Genomic DNA, 24,983 nt, shown 5'->3' with positions numbered 1-24,983 from the left:
CTTGGCGTAATAACTTTGAATAATGCATTGTTTTGATAAGAATTGTCAAGAATGTATTAAACTTTAAGATTCAAAGAAACTTTGAAAATCGATAATTGAAAGTTTAAAAAAGCAATACGTATAATTGCATAATTTATTGACCATTTAACTTGATATTTATTTTATTTTCATACATTTTGAAATCGCTTTTTTATGTTATGAAACAAATTAGTAAAAGAACACATTTAGAACTATTGTGAAACAAATTAAGAAAACAAGACATAAATTAATATACACCTGTTATACGTCATCAGTTATACCTGTTATACGTCATCAGTAGACTGCCATCCTTTTATTCCCAAAACTTTAATAATATCATCCAAAATTCAACAACTACCAAATTTAAAAGCAAATAATTCTTCTATTGAAGATATATAATTCAACTCCCTTTTTCCTCAAAAAATGTTGTTTTTTCTTTCCTTTAGCTACTATGCTTTTGGAAAACCGAGTTATAAAAGGTGTTAAGATGAATTTTATTTATTTATTTTTTTTCGATTGTGTAAAAACTTAAGCAGTAAGTTTGCAATCTGCGCTAAAAGATTCATATATATTTTTAGCAATAAATGTTTAAGACATCATTAATTGTTATAAAAATGAATGCTTTTAAGATTTAAATCTCTGTCTGATATCTATGTAAAAAAGATAATAAATCCTTGTTGATGAAAAAATGCAAACAAATGATTTAAAAGCAAGAAAAAACATTTTTGTGCACTCGTTTCCTGCACGTTCTGCACAAAATAAAGTGTATAACCCTCGTTTCATTTAATCTACCGTGCCAAAAATACAATTTACAGGACGCGGTAAAGCACGACGTGTTTAATTCAATTTAAGTTTACGCCTCGGCACTTCAATGATACCTTTCAGAAAACAGTTGTCAATTGATGGTTTCTTTGCATTTTGCAAAATGCTCACTGCGCATGTGCAAATTATGGATCATGATTGTTCAGATGTCACTTTCAATTATAAAACAATTTATGTGGCCTCTGACAGAAAGTCATGGAATCCGTTTTATGAATCAGTCACGGAGAAGAGGCATGGATGTATTTCTTTAAAAGACAAAACGCACTCTTTTGAGTAAAAACATACTGACGATAGAACGGAAATGGCTCAATGATATCTTACCAAAACTATCACAAAACCTTAGTCCATGGTCTAAAACTTTTGTACTCAATTTAATCCTTCTACTTATAAAAAAGAGATGAATTAGAAAAAAAGTGTTCTCACAAAAATCAGTCAGAGATTGGGTTGTTTTTTTAACTAGACAGAAAAAGGATTTAATGCATGTAGGAATTCACAAATAATATCTTCATAAACAATTTAAGCTCTGTATTTTCACAAACCAAGTTACTTCAAAATTAACACTTAATGCAATCAAAATTTGTTTTCTTGTGAATATTTGTGATTTTTTGGGAGTTGATTTTAATCAACTCTCCTATGCAGTTACTCAGACAAACCGAAAGTGAAACACTGTTTGGACCTCAGCACAAATCACTGCTGCTGACAAGACTTAGTTCTGGAAAATAATTGATATATTCGATGTAATGTATGCTAAAGCATTGTTTTTTAAGGAAACTTATTTATAAATACCTTGAAAATAGTCAGATTTGAAATGGTACGAACAATTTAAATATTTTTTGTAGTCGTATGTATTCCTACGCCAGAGTTCAACATAGTCTCGTTCTCGGCTGTCTCCGTAAATCCTTGTCGGAGATTTACGGTGTCAGCCGAGCGTTTTGTTGAACGAGACTAGAGTTCAATATTGCTTGGATCCATACAATATTCGAGAAATATTTCTATTACTGATACATAGGTTGATTGAATAAATTTTATCTTTAAATATTTTTTAACATGATTCATATGGGCGTTTCTCGACATTCTTGTCGAAAAAGTCCAAAAATTCATATTATAAAAATGTGCGTAATTCAAATTAGAAACTACATGTACTTGTCATGCAAAATAACATATCATTGATTTCAAAATAAATAAACATCGACAAAATCAACTCCCGTCAGTTCTTCAGTACTTTGATTTCTTAAAAGTTTATCGGATTTTGCAATTCGGCCTATCAAATTTGTAAAACAAAATCTCCTTGCCAAGTATTTAATAATGAAAATAAAAAATGAAAATAATATTCCCCCCACCCCTCAACATTAACAACTCTTGATCATAATCTTAAGGGAAATAAATTAACTTCTCTATAAACACATACTTAATCATCGGGTGAAATCTTCTGTTTGAAAAACCCTTACGATTAACATCATTTATTCCAGTTCAAAGCTGTATCTTTGAAAAATGAATGATATTTTTAAATCTACATACGGAACTCTTCTTCTCAAGGAGGGCAATACAGTCTAGATACGGGGCTGACCACCCAGACAAAGCTTCTATGCATTCATATTTGAAACAAATTGAATGAAATGGGGCACAACTGATCGTACTGTAGAAATCCAAAACCCACTTTTCGACTACAAAAAGAATTTGCTAGAGAAGATTAACAACTAAAACTTTTATTGTGTAAGAAATCCATCGACGTTTCTTTATTTAAAAAAAAAAGGTCGCGTTGCGTCTTTTAAAATATTATTTTATCATTTTGATGAGAAAACGTATGTTTTATCAAGTATTTGTGATAGTATCCCCGACTTTATAATAATATTCCTTTTACCATTATGAATTGAGAGGAAATAGATGATAAAATGTTGAGAACAGAGCTAATTAAAACAAGAGATAATATCAATCAAGGTATTCCTTGACAGCCCGTGAATATAAACTCGGGTAATGGGATTCTGGAAGATAGGTTAATGTGCTATAATTTTATGTTCGATTGATAAGGCACTACAGATTTAGTTGAGTTTTCGCCTTTTTTCAATGAACTTGTTTGTTTTGACTAAATACGATCTGAAGCCGAGATAACACCCGCCTTTTAAACCAATAACGAACTGACATTTCTGTTGTCATCAATCCCACCCAAAACTGACAAATATTGATAATAAATTGAATAACAATCCATTATTTATCGATCGTAAACTATTTGGAATTTCAGTTCTGCTCCTATTTCAATCTGGATTTATTGGGTTTTTTCATTGCTTAATTGATTTGAATCATCTTGAGAATAGTTTAAAGATATAGAGATCGAACAGTTAGCAATGAATATTGGATATGGACGGACTTTTTAAGACTGCTGTAGCTATTCTAATTAGAATAAATCAGGGGTGGTGGTGGGAGCACTTACCAAAAGGGAAACCGAAAACTTTCATAAGCTTTAAGGTAAAAAGAAAACTTTAAGAGGCAAACGGGTTTACTCACATACATTTAGTCGATAAACCCTCATTGAAATGATTACTCTGAGTTTGTTTTGCTTCTAATTAAGGAAATTGTGGATTTCACTGTATCACATATTTTACTATATGTATAATTTCTAAAATGACGTTCCAAATTGGAACATTAATTGTCAAAATGTCGTCAACAAATGCTTTTGAAAAATAAATACATTGCTACATAATTAGGTGTAAAAACCAGTTAAGCTTTCGCCAGTGGGATGTAAAAATGTCGGTGCTATACTAGTAACCGTAAATTCGTTATATATCGCTGAATATGGTTATTTTCATTCAAAAAAATGATTTAAAAAATCGATTTTGGGTGGGATAGGTGTCCATCTTTTAAAGTCTGCCCTTTCTTCTAGATCTACACTTAGGTCCATTACACAGGGACCGGTCTACCTCAGGCCTGTAAATTACCAGACTCTCGCCTGGCTATTAGAGTTAATTACGTCATGCAGCTCTCGCCTCCAATCAACGAACATACGGATGTCTGACCGCTAGTTTGTTATTGTTTTACATACAACAACTCGGAACTAATTATTCCCAACTGAGAGCGTCCACTCTCTCGGTGTTAACGAACCGGCTTCCACTTCCTTGATTGGCAGCTGGGTTGTATCGGGATCAAGAGAGATGGCAGTTTGATTAGCGTTGAAACAATCTCGCTGGGATCGAAGTACAAATCCCGGAAATCGCTCACTTTGGTAATGGTGATTGTTGGGGTGTTAACAGCATAGCTTTGGACGGTCTAGCGTCGCTCGTTGATCTGGGGTCGAATGAATTGGGAATGAATTCAAACAGCTAACAGGCTTTCAAAGCCAATCACTTAGTGGCGTTCATACGGATAACAGGTTTAAGAAGTCGAGACACGTGCCATTGACAATGACTGACAAATGAGCGATTGTCTGGTCATCCCTTTACTAATGGATGAGACATGCTTGCAAATTACAGGTCGAAAAGGGAGAGTTTATTGACCGGCGCCGACTTGTAAATCTAGACAAGTTACATTGTACATGTATTATGCAGTATTAGACTGAATAATCAACAAGGGTACATATACATGTAATTAGGTATTTTCAATCAAATATAAAAGATACGTTATATATGCGATGGCTTAGTTGCACTCGAGTTATCAAGGAAGCTCTGTGATTCTGAGCATGCGCTCACACTAACATTTGTCGTAAGGAGACAGTTATTGTAGACATACTTGTTGATAATTGAAGTTGAAACTAATGGCTCTTTTCCAAAATATGAAAATTGACAGGTTTTTTTTTTGGTTGTTGTTGTAAATTTAATTAATTCATAAGATTCGGGGCTTTTAAAATCAAAAGGACGGTTTCATTTTAAACAATGCCTAACGATGTTTCAATAATGTCACTAACGTAGAATGTTACAATGCTTCTGTATTGCCGAACTACAATGCTAAAACCTGATGTATCCTATGTATAATGTAGGGATATTGAACAATTTCAATCATTTAAATGGGGCAAAGTTAAAAGTTGGTCAACAAATTAACCATCTATCTATCTAACATTTTAAGATATGATTTGATTAGCTATAATCTATTGTTTGTTAAAGAAAAAATCGCATATTTTACGTTTCAAGTTTAGGTATCTTTCTATATTCTTATATAGGGCTTTTTAAAATGACCCAGCCCATCTAGCCGTCTTATATTTGTTAAATGTATATTTATTGTTAGATATAAATGGCAGTGAAATAAATCAAAATTTACAAGATTGACTTTTATCTACGATTCAACGACAGAAAACGCCAAAATCTGTTTGTCACTCAAATCCTGAAATGTGGCATTTTTGTTGCGAGTTTCTGTACCGTTCACGATATGCCCTCGTTAGTAGATTAATTAGATTAATTGAGATCAAGGATCTAAACTGCTGGATAGGAAGATTTATCGCTTTCCCTGATAATGACTCCTTAGAGAAAGTTATGCGGCTAATAAAGTAAGATTTAGAGAGTTTGTTTTAGCAGAAATAAAGCAGTATCGATTGGAATTAGCAAAGGTACAAACCAAAAAGAACATCCTGTTTTGGAGCCTATAGAAATAAATATCTTTGGAATCTTTTGTTTTATGTCCAACATGCTATCAAACTGCGACACTAAAGCCGGGGCTAAGTTTTCGAAACAATTACTTTTTAAATTACTTCCGGATTGCTTTAGATTTATTATTGCAGGCGGTGGGAATGAACACATTCTTTTTAAGTATATCGGAAATTGTGTTTACAGCTCTATAATATGTAATTTTATTTCTTGTAATCTTTCCCACTTATCAGACCTGTTATCAAATGTCAATGGTGAGAATACTATTCTGTTTTTTATGTATTGCAAGTTACCAATATTTTGTCAAATTTTTAAGCTATGACGCGGTTCCAATTCCTCTTCCCAAAGTTCAAAGCTTTAATTCCTCCAAGTCTTATGTACACTTTTAATCAAAGTGTTAATCATTTAAATCAATGAGTTGCAATAGAAGTGACTGTAATAGGTACTACATAATTATGTTATTGAGGACATATCTATATTGTGCGATTTTATATAAGGAATAAGGAATCATTCTTTGAGTATTATGAGGTGATAATTTTGGTCGGGGCGTGATCAAATCCAATAAAGCCCGAAGGGCTTATATTTATATAATTTTAAACCATCTTACGATTAGATATTTAAATATAAATAAGCAAACCCCGCTGGCGCCTCAATTTGGCTTTATGAGTTATATAGGACAAAATCGATACATAGTGTTATCACAGGCAAAGACACAGAAAAATGGAAATATATTGCTTTAACCAACAAGTTGAAATGATGTATGTGTGTGCGATTCTTGCGTTACGTATCTGACTTGTTATGCAATGGTGTATCGATTGCATTAGCAGTAATAGCTGGTGTATATCTCGTTGTCTGACAGGACAATCAACCATCATTAGCCTGTCGGTTTGTTCTCTTCATGTTTTGTTTTTCCTTTCTTGGCTGATGCCCTTAACTTCCTGATTCCTAAAATAACCAACTTCTGGATCTGGAATCATTTTTACGAAACGTAAGAAAAATTTGTTGTAAACACCCACCGCCGGATATTTAGATCCCAGCCAGTTCTGGAAGAGGCGGAACACCTTTCAAAGCGTTTGGACTCCGTCACAGTTAATCCCTCTTCTGTCAAAAACACAAAGTACAAACATGCACCGTGAATGGTAAAATAACACTGCATAAATTTTGCTAGCTTTATTACATGGGGTCAGCCGCGTACTTTCACTTTTGTTTATGTCATTGAGTTCACGTTCGCGAGATTTACGTCTCCCTGGGGGAGGTTAGAAGTAAAAAAAAACCAAACAGAACAGAAAGACTTTTTTAATGGATAGCTATGAAATCACTCCCTTTTGGGTTACGTAATAAGAACATAATATAGAAGGTTCTTCATGTTTCTAACCGAATTTAAATCGGTGTTCCGTGATTGTTTTTTAACATGCCTGAAACAAGGATTAAAATCTCTTTTTACCCTGAATAAGACATTCAGCTTGTTTTCTATGGTCTGTCTTCATTCATCGTGTCATGAATTTCCAAATGCAATCCTAATTGGAGGTAATTGATTGTGAGTGGTCGATGGCCACAGGGGTGCGTGACACCTTGTTAGCTTTATTACTAGATGCACGAGACAAACCGGGTACATGCAGATTTCCACGTGGGCCTTAATAGTAAACATAGTTAAAACGTTACTCTGACGTTATTCCTTATTTCTTTTTTGCACTCTGCAAATTCACCAATGACTGCCTGATATTATTAAGACACGAATATTACTGATATTACACTGAAGCTGTCTAATATTACACTGTAGCTGTCTAATATTACACACTGGTTGTCTAATATTACACTGTAGCTGTCTAATAATACACACTAGTTGTTTAACTTTACACACTAGTTGCTTAATATTACACTGAAGCTGTCTAATATTACACTGAAGCTGTCTAATATTACACTGTAGCTGTCTGATATTACACTGAAGCTGTCTAATATTACACTGTAGCTGTCTGATATTACACTGTAGCTGTCTAATATTACACTGTAGCTGTCTAATATTACACTGAAGCTGTCTAATAATACACACTAGTTGTCTAATAATACATACTAGTTGTCTAACTTTACACACTAGTTGCCTAATATTACACTGTAGCTGTCTTATATTACACTGTAGCTGTCTGATATTACACTGAAGCTGTCTAATATTACACTGTAGCTGTCTAATATTACACTGTAGCTGTCGAATATTACAATGTAGCTGTCTAATATTACACTGTAGCTGTTTTATATTACAATGTAGCTGTCTGATATTACTGACTTGGATAAACCAGTAGTTAATTGAGCCATCTTACAGTACGGCGAGAGCTTTATACATTGCTTGAACATCTTATTTGACACGGTGATGTTTTGGTTCTTACCACAAGCTGTCTTATATCTATTTCAAACAGAAGACACTATCTTTGGCGCATGATTCAATATTTTGGAAAGTAGCTGGGTTAATTCAACATGACCTCGCTCGGCCACTTCTATCACTGCACCGCCGGACAACACTTATCATCACTTCGAACACGTGTTCTATACCGAGAGCCTGTATCAAGCTAGACTAATTGTTGTATAGAGATAAGATGGTAGACCTAGATAAGCCGAGGTGATCTGTAGAACAGATATATTCCCAGTCTACTGTATCACAGGACTCGGAATTATAATTAAGATGAGAGTTATTTTTAGACATTTGAAATTCACGCACCTTGTCTTAATTAGCCAGCTGACTACAAGGAGCGAAAATAAAACGGGGACAGATATTTTTTTATGTAAACAGTATTGTATAAATAAAACAACCCCGTAAAAAAAAACAAATTTTCAGATCACTCAACTTAGTCCTCAACTCAAATGATTCAAGAAAAAAAACGTGCATAAATCTGAAGTCAACTCAAGCTTGAAGCTTGGTATTGTTTTGATGAAAGTTGATGACGGTGGGATGCTATAGTGGTAACTGTAGCCTAGTATTTATCACTATTGTTCTTGGCCAAGGTTTTTTTCTCTCGTTTACACTCCTCGTGCGCTATAGTAGGAATATGTCTACTATCAGACGGGTCCCACTGACGTTTATTGTTGGTTTACTGCCTCATGAATGCATGTTAGAAATGTTGTCTGAATTTTCCCAAACAATGTTTTTCTTGTAAAGTGCATAGCTTTGATATAATTATCTTGTTTAATTTTGCATGTTTCTGAAAACGTTCCAAAAAAACCTTTCATCAACCTTGACGATAATAGCTCTAGTATTACGAAAATATCATAAGAAAAATAATCTATAAAGTAAAAGTAGAAGACATGCATTAGGAGTATGATAATAATGTTCACAAACGATTCAGTATACTCCAATTATGCATAAATGTTGCATCATTGTTGACTACCGTTTATATATGAGAGAGAGAGAGAGAGAGAGAGAGAGAGAGAGAGAGAGAGAGAGAGAGAGAGAGAGAGAGAGGAGAGAGAGAGAGGAGAGAGAGAGAGAGAGAGAGAGAGAGAGAAAATCAGGCAATGACTAAACGATAACCTCTGATCGAAACAACTCTATTTTGATCAACGTTTAATGTATAACAACAAAACAAAATATACAGGATATCAAGCAAGTATATCTATTGATTTGATTAATTTCGATGATCTTTTTTTCAATGTATTCCATGGGTTATTTGATTTGATTTGATATGCTTTATACTGTGCATATAAGGAAGCTGGGTGGTTAACAATCTTCCTTAAACTTTGACATATGTCGTATGATGATATTGACCATAAACTCGAATACAATTTAATGAAGTAAAAATCCAAATTTTTAGTTTTTTTTAAAAATCAGCATTTTCGATATATTAAAATACAGAGCTCTTCTCAAAAGAGATAACTATAGCCTTGAAAGTGCCACGACCAACAACCGCCAATATTAAACTTTTAACTCATTTTATGTGCATCGTTCCAACAGTACAATTACCAATTGCATTAGAGGGTCGATGCTGATTATTCCCTGATATATAGCATCCAATTGTTGTCAGAATCTAAATAATGAAGGATATTGCGTCATAGAATTTCAATATGGCTGGAATTAGATCTGTAAATATCAGCTTGTGTCGAGGACGTTTTTGATTATCTGACTGACTTGGAAGAGATTGTTTTTTTTTCTTTGTTTTATCGCGTCTGATTTCGGAGTTAATTTGATTACAAACAGCCAGTTAAACTCTTGATTAAAGTTTGCGTGAACTGATCTTCGACAGTTCCCGATTTGTTTGTGTTACATCCTTTGAGGCATGATTTTCAGGCGTCATAGCAAGAATTTTAAATATACTCCAGACGGACCAAATATAAGAGTATTTGGGACTATGGGACTGAATCACACGACACCCCCCACCCACCCCTCCCCATGGGGGTATAGATCATCGGACCTTTTCGACTTACATTTACATTAAAATTGAAATAAAATTGCAAAAAATGATTCATTCATTTGAAAAAAAAAAAACCTTCGAAATTGCCCGTGGTCGTGGGGGGGGGGGGGGGGGTTGGTTGGGTACATTTGTAGCCCTTATCTGTTGCGAATTTATTTAAAACTTAAATTTATTGCATTATTTTTCCCCTTTACGGCGAAAGTCTTCGTATCGCGTGCTTTCTCCGATACTCAGCATCGCTATATATTGAACGAACAATAAATAGTCGAGAACAAGGATCTGTCCCCACAACCAATTAGATTTTTGGGAATAAAACTTAATACAAGACAATTTTTTCATGCACATATTCGGTTCCGAAGAACTCAATTTTATAAAAACAATTAACGTTCTATAGCCATAGAGAATATATTTTTTTTAATTAGCGTAAATATCATAATTTTCCCTATTGCATTTTTTTTTAAATTCAGTAATAATCAGTTCACATGTACGTTACTTATATTCATTAAGTATTGTCTGTCAAATTAATAGACACGCATGGCGAGCAATCCTCCAATTGTCATATTGTAAATATTGAATTTACTAGGTGGGAGCAAATAGAAAATTTACAATATGACAATTGTATACATCTAGTATAAATTCAATATTCCAAATATGACAAAACTATTGCTTCCTGTCTAAATCAATACCCCCCTCCCCCATCCGTTCCCTTCACCATCTTAATGTCTCCCTACTGTTTGACAATCCACCACAGTCTCCATTATATTTGGATATGTATGCACCGTGTATTTGTTACGGAGGGCAGTCAGTCAGTCTATAAATGAACTAAAAACTGGGGGAAAAACTTTGGATAACCCCAATGATCTGTTTGTACGACTTGATAAAAAACCCTCTAAAGTTGTTATTTCAACCCTTCACGCGTGTTCGATTGGAACGGCCTAACACACACGCCTGATACCGCATTGAAAACGCTAATTACGTAACACAGGCGCTTGAAGGACTTGTAATGGAGGTAACTGTTTGAATAAGCCAGCGAAAGAAATCACCTGGAAAGTTTTCCTTGCTCTCTGAAATTAATTTCCATTTGATATTGGAATCCCGCGGAGTTGGAAGCACTCTGCTTCAGTCTCACGCTGGCTTTATAATTGAAGGAGATACCCCTTATCGCCATAAAATGCATATGCTAAAATTTTGAGATAAGAAATATAATTTTCAGCAACCTGTGGAAAAAACTAAAAGCAAGGCCGTTTATTTTTATTCAATATCAGCTCTCCATTTATTTTTTTTATTCTAAATGTGATTAACTGAAATATTTTTAAACGGAGAGAGAGAGAGAGAGAGAGAGAGAGAGAGAGAGTTTAAATGATGAAGGAGCAAAAACAGATAGATGGTGTGATAGAGAAAGAGAGGTATTTTATCAGCTCATTTAAGCAGGGTCAAGTTTCTAAACACGTACGTTTGGCTGATCGCATTTCTTGTCAAAATATGTATATAAACACGATAGAAGCCTGGCTGACACCTGATGAGTTATAAGAAATCACTGACAGATTCACCCGGGCCCTGGAACATTCAGTTCGCTATAACGTTAGTTATCAAAACTCACCGCCTCATCTTCCCGTGTTTGATGTGATGGTAATGCTAGCTCAACTATTTTATCTCCCTCGCAGAGATATATCTCGACTCCTCGAAGTTTGCTAGTTCAAATGACCTGGTTTTGACCATTAGGTCCCAGCTGGAAGGCTCTTTTCCCCCGTTAGTTTTGTAATGATAGACGGTTTACAATTTTTTTTCTGTTTGATGATTTTTTGTTTCGTAAATTGCTGGTTGTTGGAATCTGTCTAGACGAAATACTAGAAGGTAGATGTTCTATGATAACCATATTCATATCTTTTAAACTATATATAGTATGACTCCAGTACTAAAATGGACAAATTTATTGTCCTGATTTATCGTTTACTGCATAATCTAAATGATAGATCGATTGATATGATTTAAAAAACAAAAACAAATGAGAACACTAAGACATTTGCATAAAGATCTCAAATTGCTTTTAACGATTTTTCTGGGTATTTTTTTTTTTAGAATTTGTGCATGCACTGACTGAACATGCATTCAAAATTCGGGATAACCAAATCAGAATAAAGTGTTAGCACGTATTCGTCGATTGCACGGCTGATGTTCTTTTAATTTACATCTTAAATTCTGTTATTCATAGACTTTTCTAACCCGTAGTGGCATAGGTACATGGTTGTATGCAATGACAGAGGCTCTCATACTTACTGATTTCTAAATGTATCCGCATTTATATCATAAATTGCCAAAAAATGTCAATACATTAACTGGTACAGGTATTAATAATTATAAACAGACATGAATGAATTTGCAATAAAACAATTTCCATAATTTTATACATATTTACGCAGTATTTTCCCCATTCATCCTTGTACATTTTAAATTACCTGTTGGTGAAAAAAATATGGTGTAAGTCACGATTTGGCAGAAATGGACCTCTCTGGTCAATCGCAGCGAACTTGCATGTTGTAATTTTCGAATCAATTCAAATGAATTGTATGATTGTTGTCCGGCATTCAGAGTTTTGGGGACTACAGATTCAAACACATTTTGGTAACATCATAGAGGGTAAAGTCACAAGACTTTATGAGTATTAACTTGAAGTAATTCTTTACGTGACATGAAAAATAATCTGACAATTGAACATATAATTGTGTCATATCGGAAATACAAACATTATTTATATCAGTGCTAATTAAGCCGTGTATTCTGTGATAAATACTATACTACTTGCCAACTTTTCTTTAGAACATTGCAGATAAAACAAATGATGCAGCGTTTTGTTTTTGTCTTGTGAGGTTTTTTTTTTAATCTTGAAGGAATGCGTCAAATTTGACGAGCGCTGCTCACAGAGATATCCGGTTTGAAGGAATTAATCAATTTGTACGTGGATTTGGTTCCCTTTCGTTCTCGTAAACAAATCAATTAGCTGATAGATCGGCATTGATTTTATCTTGATGTTAAAGATCTATTCACCGTGAAGAAACGCTTGTTTAAATGCTATGAATGGAACCTTTTCTTTCCTTAAATATCGTTGGCGCCGAGAGACTGGTAAAACTTAATATCAACAAAATATGATTAGATTTATGCAATCTGGGAAAGGAAGCCGGTTACGTATACTAAATTACAGAACCGATTCCTGACGCTAGGGATATTTATTTATGGCATTACTAAATCAAATATTCTAATTAGATAATCTAATTTATGAGAGAGAGAGAGAGAGAGAGAGAGAGAGAGAGAGAGAGGGGGGGGCGCGTAAACATTAAACATAAATCGGTTATTTTCTCCCTTCTAAGGATTTCCTTCTTAATCAGTGTAATGGTCAATAACGCGGAAAATTATTTTACTTAATCTAATTTTACAAAAAAATATAGTATATATTCAGCGTAAGTAGAAATATTTTATACGTTGTACAGAAACTATAGACCGCTCTTCTTATTTGTTTTAAATATCAAATACAATCTTACTAAAAGCTTATTGGAATCACAGCCATGGAGGGTGGGGCTATTGTAACAGACTATTGTAGCAGACTATTGTAACAGACTATTGTAATACATATGTATATTGATCGTAACAATATTGCGCGTTTGATAATGAACATTTTCTGTAAACATAACTGTAAAATTGAACATTGTATGTGAAAGTTAAAATATAAATGTGATTCTGATACATAAACTCAGATTACTTTATCGGTACCTAAGAATTAACAGCGTGATACCGAAGAAATTCGTAAACCAAGGTTGAACTTTGCCAGCCGATTTTTTATGAGCGCGTAGGATTTTCACAAAACAAGAGTCTGATAATTCACCGACTACAACGTTTCCCCCATTATCTATTCATTGATACGGAGAAAACGACCTTCAATTTGTTATCTGCTTCTTTTGCTGACCCAGGCAAGTAATAAGACAAGTAGAAACAATTTTCTGAACAGGAAACTATCAAGTGCAATTAGTTGTGGAATAAAAGTCCAATATTGCGTTTTCTTATATTCTTTTTCCTGTCCTTAAGGAAAAGAACCATAATAATCTTCAGGTAAATTGATTTTGTTACATTTAAATCGGCTTTTCGCCTCATGAAAACAACAATTTTGTCATATCTTACAATCTCTATTGGTTTTTTGTTATGTTTAAATAACCAGGATTCGACATAAAAAAAACAAGTCCCCAATAACGTGTAATAAAACACCTCACTTTGCCAACATCTTTTTTCCTTTATTATTGAGGAATATGATAAATTAATAGCTACCGTAAATACTCGCCTGTTAGTTGATTTTGGGGATAGAAAATTTAATAGAAAGTAGGTGTCCGACTTATAAGCGCGACGTACACGCGGGTCAACGGCAACATCTTTAAAATAAATCTGAAAAAAGCAACAAACGTTTAGACACTCAATACTTATAGTCTAGTATATATACGGTAGTATATATATTATACATGTAAATGCATTATATTTACATTCTACTGTGTTTTTCCATTAAATTATGTGATCTTCAAATGCCTCTAAATGCAACAAGTAGTCAAAGGTCAAATTGACGAGTTTTATAATGACGTCACAAACGTTGAACGCTGTAAGCTGCAACGTCACAAGCGAAAATCAAAGTTCACGCTTGTGGCTGTTACTGTGGCTCTTCCATTAATATTAACTTACCCTTAGGATAAGAAAGGGATTTTAAGGTATTAATCACATTTGCAGACAAGGCAAGAAGTTAAAAAAAATGTAAATATAAGCATTAAATCATGATTTTTTGAAGTATACACTCTCATAACTGCAGCGGTGTGTGCATACAAATTTTCATAACGCGCTAACGCGCGTTACTCAATTTGTATGCACACACCGCTGCAGTTATTTAAGAAATAAACAACGTTATTTAGTGAACATGGCGTTATGAATAGCAATTGCTCTGTTGGCATGTTCACTAAATAACGTTGTTTATTTCTTAAATATTGAGTTTTTAAAAAAATCAAAAAAATCATTATGTGAACCCTTAGATCTGCCTTAAACTTCAATATATGATATTTTTTACCATAAACTATTATTAGGCAAAGGAAAAATCCAAATATTTTATATTTAAACATTTTTTTCATTTAAGAAATAAACAACGTTATTTAGTGAACATGGCGTTATGAATAGCAATTGCTCTGTTGGCATATTCCATGATGCGCGCCATGTTCACTAAATAATCGTTGTTTATTACTTATATTTGCATTTTACCACTCGCAAATACCCTGTATTAGACCTTGACATTTAGCTATTACTTCAAAAGTAAACATTCAGACTGTAATGTATCTTTTTAATTCACATAGATTTGTTAACAGAATCAATGATATGTTATAACAGTAATTCCTTTAAAATGTTATCAAAAACATGTTTTAATTAAATACATCAATTTTATGGAGTTGGAGAAAAACACATGATGTATCGTATAGTGGTTTAAATCTATAACGTCATGGAAAAGTATATATAACGTTACACCTTTATGACGTCATAGTATACTGACAGAGCAATTGCGATTATTTAAGAAATAAACAACGTTATTTAGTGAACATGGCGTTATGAATAGCAATTGCTCTGTTGGCATATTCCATGATGCGCGCTAGCGCATCATGGAAAATATGCCAGCAGAGCAGTTGCTATTCATAACGCCATGTTCACTAAATAATCGTTGTTTATTACTTATATTTGCATTTTACCACTCGCAAATACCCTGTATTAGCCTAGAATTTGACATTTAGCTATTACATCAAAAGTAAACATTCAGACTTTGTAATGTATCTTTTTAATTCACATAGATTTGTTAACAGAATAAATGATATGTTATAACAGTAATTCCTTTAAAATATCAACATGTTTTGATATTAAATACGTCAATTTTAATGGAGTTGGAGAAAAAGACATGATGTATCGTATAGTGGTTTAATCTATAACGTCATGGAAAGTATATAACGTTACACCTTTATGACGTCATAGTATACAGACAGAGCAATTGCGATTATAGAGAAATATTTGCAGCTCCTCCGTAGGGACTTACAGTGGGAAAGAACATTGGAAATGCAAATATAGATAAATAATTGCAGCTCCTCCGTATGGGCTTACAGTGGGAAAGAACAATGGAAATGCAAATATATCTTTATATACATCTATTAGCTCTTCTTCTAAAGGAGATACATATAGCCTAAAAATGACGTCGACAATGCATCCAGCAATCGCAACTTCTCGGGCCTTTCCGGCAGACTCGGAATAACACCTCGAATGAATTACCAAGGCGTCCATGACAACCCCCTTTTAAAAAACTTGATATAAATAGTCACAACACATTTTACGATCTGCTGAGATGTACATATAAGCTAGACTTCATCAACGTAAATGACATACCCTAAAATAAAACACAGAAGCGACTTATAAGGCTGTCTAGCCGATACTTATTTTAATGGGAAGCGACTCCATTTTGTATAAAATTCTAACATCCGGTAATGTAAATACATTCGAGTTTTTCCGAGCCTGCCGGAAAGTCCCGAGAAGTTGCGATTGTGCATCCAGCTCTCTTAATCTAATCTATACATTTTATTTTGTTTAATATCTAAAATACCATGATGTTGACCTTTGCTTCCAGACAATCAATTTACATCTATAATAATAACTTTATATGAATCAGGAAATAATGTATTGTGTAGTATAACACTCTGGAGGATAACACACTTTACGACAGTCTATGGCATAAAATAAACTCCTCCGCCATTATAAACTATATTGTTAACATGCAATGTTAAAGATGTCCTTGTCTTAGAGAAATTGTAAAAATTCAGCATCAAAATATCAATCATCTAAATCCGCATCCCATCAAAGTATTGAACTTTGATTCATGAACGACCAATGTTATCGATAAAAAAAAATATTGTGTAGTTACTAGTCTTCGTTTCAATAAAAGAAACTCATCAAATAATTTTATGGGTTGCTCGCCCTTGAGTTTTATCATTTCTGCTAAAAAGGTATAATATGTTACAAAATTTAGTATCTGTGAAAACCCGAGTCAAGATAAGCAGTGACTGGACAGAGGCCAATCAGAGGGACCGATACAAACACAAAATAAATGAAACCAACGAAAACATAATACACGTAGTTCACCATCTCTTCAACAGCGAGGTTATCTATGTATTTATTGTTACCACTTCTCTGTTACACGTAAACATTCCACGGTATACACACCGAGACGAGATTAATCATTCGATGATTTGTTGGAGAGACAATCCTATTTTACCAGAAAGTCGTAAAATATCCTTTAAGCACAATGTGGTAATGCGTGGCTATAATTATTAATAATAAAACTTAGATTTGACAATGAACTATTTTCTTTATTACTTGTCAATTACAATATAGATAATATTCTAAAGTATTCAGTGCATAAGAGTAATGCTTTTCTAAGATCATTTTATTTTCGATACTTTGTATTTCTGGTAAATGTTGATTACACCATCGTAATAAAATCTATTTATAGATAAAGGATTTTTCCATCATCCGTGAGTATATTTCAAAAATGATTTTTTTTGGACTCGTCTTATATAAATTGATAAATGACTGGTGGGGCACATTTATAAAGGATTCGTGTGGCAATGATTGTACATTCAAAAGTCGTGTGCAAGTCTTGATCGAAGCACTTTGAATCGCAAAATACAAATTGAAAAGTGAGTAGCTTTTAAAGAAAAAAACGTGGCATCTTTGTGAAGCTTATTGTGACGAGATATCGGAGACTCTCTGTGTGAGTATATGTACTAGAGTATACCTATTACAATTTGTACTTGCAAAGTCAGGCTTGTCTCTGACTAGTTTCGCGATCAATGGACCTAACCTCAGACTAATATTGCTTTAACGAGGGTAAATAGGTTATCAAAAAGTATGACATTGCGAAAATTAAAACCAATATCACTATAGTTTCTCGTCCTGTCGCGATGGATACTTAAAGATGTTGGTATGCGCATGCGTTAGGTAGTAAGGCTATGCAATCAAATCTAGTTTTATTGAAGTGAACAATAGCAATATAAACAAATTATTTTATTCCTCATTTAGTAAACAAACGCAATAAACAGTTTACGTATTTCGATATTCTATCCCCATTTTGCAATCAATCTGTTTTGTGCTCGAATTTCGCTGAGATAGGATAGATCAACGAGTAAAGTAACAAAAGTTCAAAACCGATATTTTTTCAAGGAAATAATCTTGAATCGCAAACAGAATCGGTTCATTAAATCGCATATTATCTATGTAGCTTATCTCGAACAGTGGCTTATGACTACATCGGCACACAACAACTCGGTTAATACGATAAGATTTGTGGATGTTGCGTTTAGTTGTGAAACCGATGGAAGTGGCATGGACCGTCAGTGATTTCTGAAGTTTTTTGTTTTTTTTGTTTTGGGGAATTCGAAATGAACATTTATTTCAAACGGAGGATCAATTCTGTATTTCTGTAATTTATGAGCTATCGACGTTTTACATTGATTTTGAACTATATTAGTTTGAAGTACATTTTAAGGGAGCAAGCTTATATATACCAAGAGTCTTGTACATGAATAAGCTTCCTTTATCCCAACCCAGACTCCTTAAATGATGAATTGATACATAAATCATGCATCGGAGGATAGATTATCAAATGTATCAAAAGAAGTATTGAATCTGAGCAACACTGATCTTTTTTTAAAGAAAGATACGTAAATGAAGTCAGTGGAACACATTCTTCAATTTTGATCAATGAAGAGTTGTGTTCAGAGATGCTAAGGTCGTATTTTCTCTCAAAATCTGGATAACATTTCCCCTTTGTTGCCGTCTTAGAACCAGTGAAGTGTGCGTGACACTTTTATACCTCTCTGTGCATTTCAATATCCAGTTCATTGACAGAAAAAAGGCGTATTAAACTTGGGTGTATAGTAAAGCATTGATTTAATGCTGTCTTAATAGTCCTCTTGTGAAATACAAAACACTAGGAAATCTTAGTACATTTTAGTTCGTCAATGACTCCGCGAGGAAACACCTTTGATAATCATTGTACATTAGTTTGTGCTGTAGGTTATTATAAAGGATCACGTAATCAGAAATATCGTTTCTCGATCGTTTGGGCCGCGTCCCTTTCGAACACTTCCAGCACTGTGACGGATATATAAACCCATTAAAGTTTAATTTCTAAGAAATACATTGAGGAATTCGAATAGAGATTCCATTTCAACTTTGGATAATAATATATCAAAGAGAAGTTGAATTTGGACGAGCAGTTCTCCTTCTGGAAATTTTATTTTCAAACCGGATTTTAAGATTTTACAGGATTTTTTAAGCTAACCAGGAGATAGGCAAAACCTCACGGTAAGAATTTCTATGTTACCAAATATATTCTAAGCCGATTGATTTTCTTGGCTAAAATAGGTTGTAAAATCCTTCAGTTATCGAGGTCTTCTACGTTGATTTTTTCGTATTTTTGGGGGGTGGGGGGTGGGGGCGGCAGGGGGGTTAGAATCTGAGTTATAAACGGATGCAATCTGCGCCCTGACACTTGTCTAACTATATTGTTCATCTTCTATCGAAACAGTCAGCTGTTGACAAATATTTAATAAAACAATTTAAAGGTAACATGTGGTCTGTGTCATCTTGCGGTCAATGTACCTGAATATTTTTGGATTATCTAGATCTCAGTATTTTTAATTTTACATTAACCGGTTCTATAAAAGTTTGCTCACTTCGTAGGTTCAAATAAATATCGAAGTAAAATTTAAATCAGTTTGAAGAGGGATATGCTTTAATATTAAAAAATATATATATTTGGAAAAAAGGCTGTAAACATAGCTTTATATTGATGATTCGAGGAACATGACAGAGACATTCATTAGGAAAACTAGTGTCCTCACTCATTGATAGCGACAAGAAGTCGGTTATTAAAAGGTTGATGTTACAAGTGTAATTGCTTTCTATTTGTAGTCCATTCAATATTTGTGGCGCGAGGGCAAAAGTGTCATCGATAGATTCTTGGCATCACCAAACAAAAGAAAAAAGGATCAATTGAATGGTGTGCTAATGTTCTTACCGGAGTAACGTCCCTTTGAACTGTCGAGTAAAACCATCCTCACATTTTGGCCCTAAATGCATTAAAGCAACTTTTAAAATCAACACGCAAGCAGGCATAACATTCCCAGAATGTCGCACAGACAAAACATCTGAAAATAAACTGACAGGTTCTTAGTAAAAAATTACAGACACAAAACAGCGTTGAAACAATAGGGGTTTTTTTCTTAATGAAACCCGGTCACCTATCATATTGAGGATGTCAAAACTTGTTAAAAGAACTCTTTTTCATCTGCAAATTATCGACGTTTTGTTTCTTTTTTAGCTCACCTGAGCTGAAAGCTCAAGTGAGCTTTTCTGATCACCTTTTTTCCGTCGTCCGTCCGTCTGTCCGTCCGTCTGTAAACTTTTTACATTTTGAACTTCTTCTCTAGAACCGCTTATCCAATTTCAACCAAATTTGGCACAAAGCATCCTTATGGGAGGGCGAATATAAATTGCAGAAATAAAAGTCCGATCTGTATTCAAAGCGGAGAAAACCTTGAAACTGTAGAAAAAGGGGGGTGCATTTTTAAAAATCTTCTTCTCAAGAACTACTGATTCCAATTCAACGTAGTTTAGCATAAATTATCCTTATGGGAAGGAAAATATAAATTGCAAAAATTAAGGTCTAATTCTGTTTAAATCTGAGTTATTACGAAAATAATAATAAAGGAAAGGCGTGTTTCAATCAGTTTAATAGCATCGGGATCGGCATCCGGTAAAATGGGTAGACAAGACTTGGCCTGGGCAAAACAAAAGATTGGCAGTTATTTATCTGCCAATCTCATTAAAATTTCAGGATATTTGATGGACCAGTATATTTATATTTGCTGTAAATATTGCTGCAAAATAATGCGTATTTGGAATTGACGATTGCCGATCTGCCCCGGCTTTTATTTTGCCACGGCCCGGGTTTGCATACCCATTTTACCAAGACTCGTATTCCATACTTCTAAAAAGAGGTTCTTTGTTTAAAGCAGCCATGACATTATACGAAAAATGGTCGATCTGACTATGATGAATTTGCTTGTTGTGCAACAGTTCGCGAATGAAGGGAAATTTTTGAAACATGCAAAATATATTGGTGCCGATTTTGTGAAGTAAATTGAGGCTAAATATTTCAATGCGTTGACAGTTTTCACACATGACGTTGGTGTTAGCTTGTTCTGATTTTCGTTTCGTTTTCATTATTTATGCTTTGTAACCTGGGAACTATCGTCTGTATTTCGTGATTTTTACGTATCAAATCAAACAGAGACTTCGGTAAATCAAACAGTTAACTGTTTACCTGCGCAAATTAAGCAAAATCTGATGTATCAAAAAGGTACTTCTATCGATAATTCGGCATTGTCTTTTCGTAATGGTGGATTAATTCAATAGCTTTTGTTGAGATGCTCGGCATTTTCTCGAGTTTATTCAGTTTTAATAGAGTTTGATATCGCTGTCGGAAATATGTAGGTATATCCATGTATATATATATGATTCATTTCCAAAAAATAAATTGTGTTCTTTATTTGTTATAGTGCATGTTTCTTGTGTTTAATTGTTTACAATTTCTATTTACTAACCATATTTGAGTGTTAATCTTCGAATTATATGCAAGATACAGAGATTTGCTCACAATTATATGTTTGTACACAGATCTTAAAAACTAAAGATTAAAAAAGTAAAAAAAATTGTCAACATTTATTAAGAAAATTTTCAAAGTCTGTTCTTCCAGAAACCAACTTTAACAACTTATTGTATTGTAAACTTAACCTTTTTTCGTCATTATTACTCCTACTGTACATGTGATCCTTGACTGTGTTTGTGTACATTTGTATAAACTGATTTTGAACCACAAATACAAGTGAACTGGTCTTGAGTGAATAAAAGAATTGAAAATCTTAGGCCATTCTTTTTTTCCATTTTAAATGCTGAATAGGAAATACCAAGTTAAAAATCTTAAGCTGAATGTAATAAACGCATGTCAACAAAATATGACTCAAACCTAGGCGAACTGTGAGCTCTGTATCTTGCTTATAATTCTACGATTGACGCTGAAATTTTGGTAGAATATTAGAAATTCTATATGAATTAGAGTATGTTAAGTACTTGTACAAACAAAATAAAGAATGATATTCTGTATATACTTACTCTCTGGGGCCCCTTCTTGATACAATAAATAATGTGAAATCTACATCAATTTCGATAGTTTTTCAGACACGGGTAAATAAAAACGACATCTTTAAAACAGTTTCCATAGTTCTGACACATTTCTGTTGCGGGGATAAAGTAATTATCGCTATTCCTAAGAAAATATCACAGCGGAAAATTATCCTGGTTTGTACGCGAAGTAAATAACACTTATTTAATTATAATGGAGAAGACAAATAAATTTTTTGAATGTTTTTAATTTGAGGAATTGAGCACATTGAGGTACAATTTTCTTCTTCACATCTATACATGTAGGATTTTTAAAATAAAAAACAATAACTATTATATTTTTTTTAAAAAAATACAATAACTAGTAAGTAGTTGATGATAAAAATGTATCTATATGTTTTCATATATTTTGATTGATTTACAAAGTGTGGGGGGGGGGGGGGGGGGGGGGGCAGAACGAAAATAAAGCGAATTGGAAGTTAACAACTTAACAGTGTACTCCTACCAAATGTTTAGTTTTATATCTTGCGTAGGATTTTCTTATTCTGGTAAAAAATAGGATTTCATGAAGGTACAATGTCAAAGATTACGTGTATGCAAAAATAAGTGTAAAATTCGAATACTTTACAATATTTATTTTTTGTTATTTTACCGAGGGACCATACGGCACAATATCTTTTGAACACCCATTGTGGCTCAGGTGAGCGATGTGGCCCCATGGGCCTCTTGTTTAAGAAAAATTTTGTTTTAATTTTACTACTAGAGTAAGGTGATTGAAATGTTTGTTTGACAAAAACTCTTCATTTTCGAATGTATTTTAACTTTTAACCGCAGAATAAAACGAAGATAAAATCAACGACATTCACTATATACCGTAACGCAGTGTCTGATAATTTCGTCGCGATAGAAATTTACCGGGCGCCAACTGTATAATCATATAGGTGGCGCTGAACCGGAAGTTGATAGTTTTCGATACAAGATCGCTTAAGCCCGCCCGGGGCCAACATTTACTGTACAGTATGTGATTTTTGCTCACTACGTTGAACGTGCTGTGTCATAACACGATTCCGTCTTTGTGTTAGTATTTTACTGTCGGTTTTTGCTCACAACATGGCATACACGATTTCATCCGTGTTATCATTTCAATGTTCGTTTTGCGCCCATAACATGCACGATTTCATCCCTCTGTAAACAGTGTATGATGTCTTCATGATGTTCAATTACTACAAAGAGCCGTTGCTAGTGAACACTTGTTTTTTCACAGACATAGTACATGTGTCTATATAAGTCCGGGTTTAAAAAGTCAACATCTGCCTACTCCATGCTTAAAAAGTCAAAAAGTCAAGGAAAATAATCAAATACCACACCCCCTGATTTCTGAGTTCCAGCTGTAATGAGCTCAAACAACACGCACACGTGTACATGTCCGCGTTAACTGTTAAATTAATGTAAAAAGACATTTCCGCGTTTAACCCTTAATTGTTACCGATAGCAACTACTGAATAACAACTTTGCTTAAAAAAGCCATAAAATTATTGCATTAACGATCTGCTTTCTGCCAGAAACAATTCCCGCTACATATTAATGGAAATCTCTCTGCTAGTCTATACTTACAGATCCATCTGGTCAATTACGGCAACTTTCTGCTTCAGTAAAAGCCTACTTTACTACTAATTATGTATATGAGTGGTCATTATGGCAAGACGGTGTTACATGAATTAATGGTAGAAAACGGTATGATGCAATTCAAAGAGAGGAAAACCATTTTAATGAAACATCGAATTACTTGATGTTGAATTTAATTGAAAATGTATAAGAAGTTGAATTTTAAGTTAAGTTTTCCAATATGTGATTATTTACATTTTTTGTTGAATTTGAGATTGATTGTGTTGAGCAGATCAACGATTGACCTCACAGTCGCTGTAACCCTAACGACCCTAATGACATTTACAAAAAATTGGAGAAAAAGTTGTTTGTTTTCTTGTCCAACTTTGTCTTTAATGGGCAGTGCTTTAATTAATTTCAGACGAGTTCATTAACCAACACCTTATCTTGCCTTTCCCATCAGATAACTTGATCTTTACATGTATCATTACATGCTCTATCTGTTTGGAGTTTTTTTTATGTCCTCTGACAATATATTCGGGTCACGCATACTTTCGCTTAATTTTAATTCATGCTCTTTTGGTCTGTAATGGATTCTTCCCCGACGTGCTGAAAACTTCTACTTATTATTTATAACAAATGTGTGTACCAATCTTTGTAAAGGATGCACTCTAGTGGATTAATAAGAAAAGGAAGCGCATAATGATAGACGTCGAGAAAAAAAGAAAATTTTATTCATCTAATTCCCATTTATAAAGAAATCGTTGCTTTTCTTTGATGCTACTATTAACATTTTTTGCTTTCGCTTCATTTATTTGTTAACAATATGCATTTAAATATCAACATGACCATGAGATGATAAGATTCGCCCTCTACTACATATATCCCCACAAATGTTTACAAATGAGACAACTTCTTAATGCGCAGTAATTACTAGTTATATAATTACAACGACAAATCTTTTTCACAGTAATATGAATTGAATGAAAATTTAAAGATGCATAGGTTCTAGATAAAGGGGTGCTTTTTATGTTAGAGATCTACACCTTGCTCCCACCTGACGGAATTCTAAGTAACAAAAAAAATATTTACCATATCCCATCTAACTCGCTACTGTGCACTAATCGTAAACAAATTGTCCACGGCGTTTTGGGAAAAGAGTACCAATTCATTTCCCATAGGGCTCAATGTTAACCTAAACCCACCTGGCTAGTTTGCTATTATACTTACAGACATATCCTTGGTCACATTTGAAAGTTCATTCCAAGCACTAACA

General features: G+C 33.8%; 1 protein-coding gene across 3 annotated transcripts in view; it reads left to right on the top strand.

Moving 5' to 3' along the window:
• The window catches only part of LOC105340222 (parathyroid hormone/parathyroid hormone-related peptide receptor), a 77,685-nt gene that overhangs the window by 9,824 nt on the left and 42,878 nt on the right, over positions 1–24,983 (top strand). The window contains exon 1 of one of the 3 annotated variants that reach the window (XM_034453088.2): positions 18,367–19,222. The exons of the other annotated variants lie outside the window; for them this stretch is intronic. The gene's annotated coding sequence lies outside the window, so the exon portion shown is untranslated. Of the gene's footprint in view, positions 1–18,366; positions 19,223–24,983 lie in introns of those variants that run through there. 3 annotated transcript variants of the gene reach the window in all.

The sequence above is a fragment of the Magallana gigas genome, chromosome 10, assembly GCF_963853765.1.
Source record: "Magallana gigas chromosome 10, xbMagGiga1.1, whole genome shotgun sequence".
In the NCBI taxonomy this organism is placed as follows: Eukaryota; Metazoa; Mollusca; class Bivalvia; order Ostreida; family Ostreidae; genus Magallana; species Magallana gigas.
The sequence above is the reverse complement of the archived record's forward strand: the minus strand, read 5'-3'. Positions and strand labels throughout refer to the sequence as shown.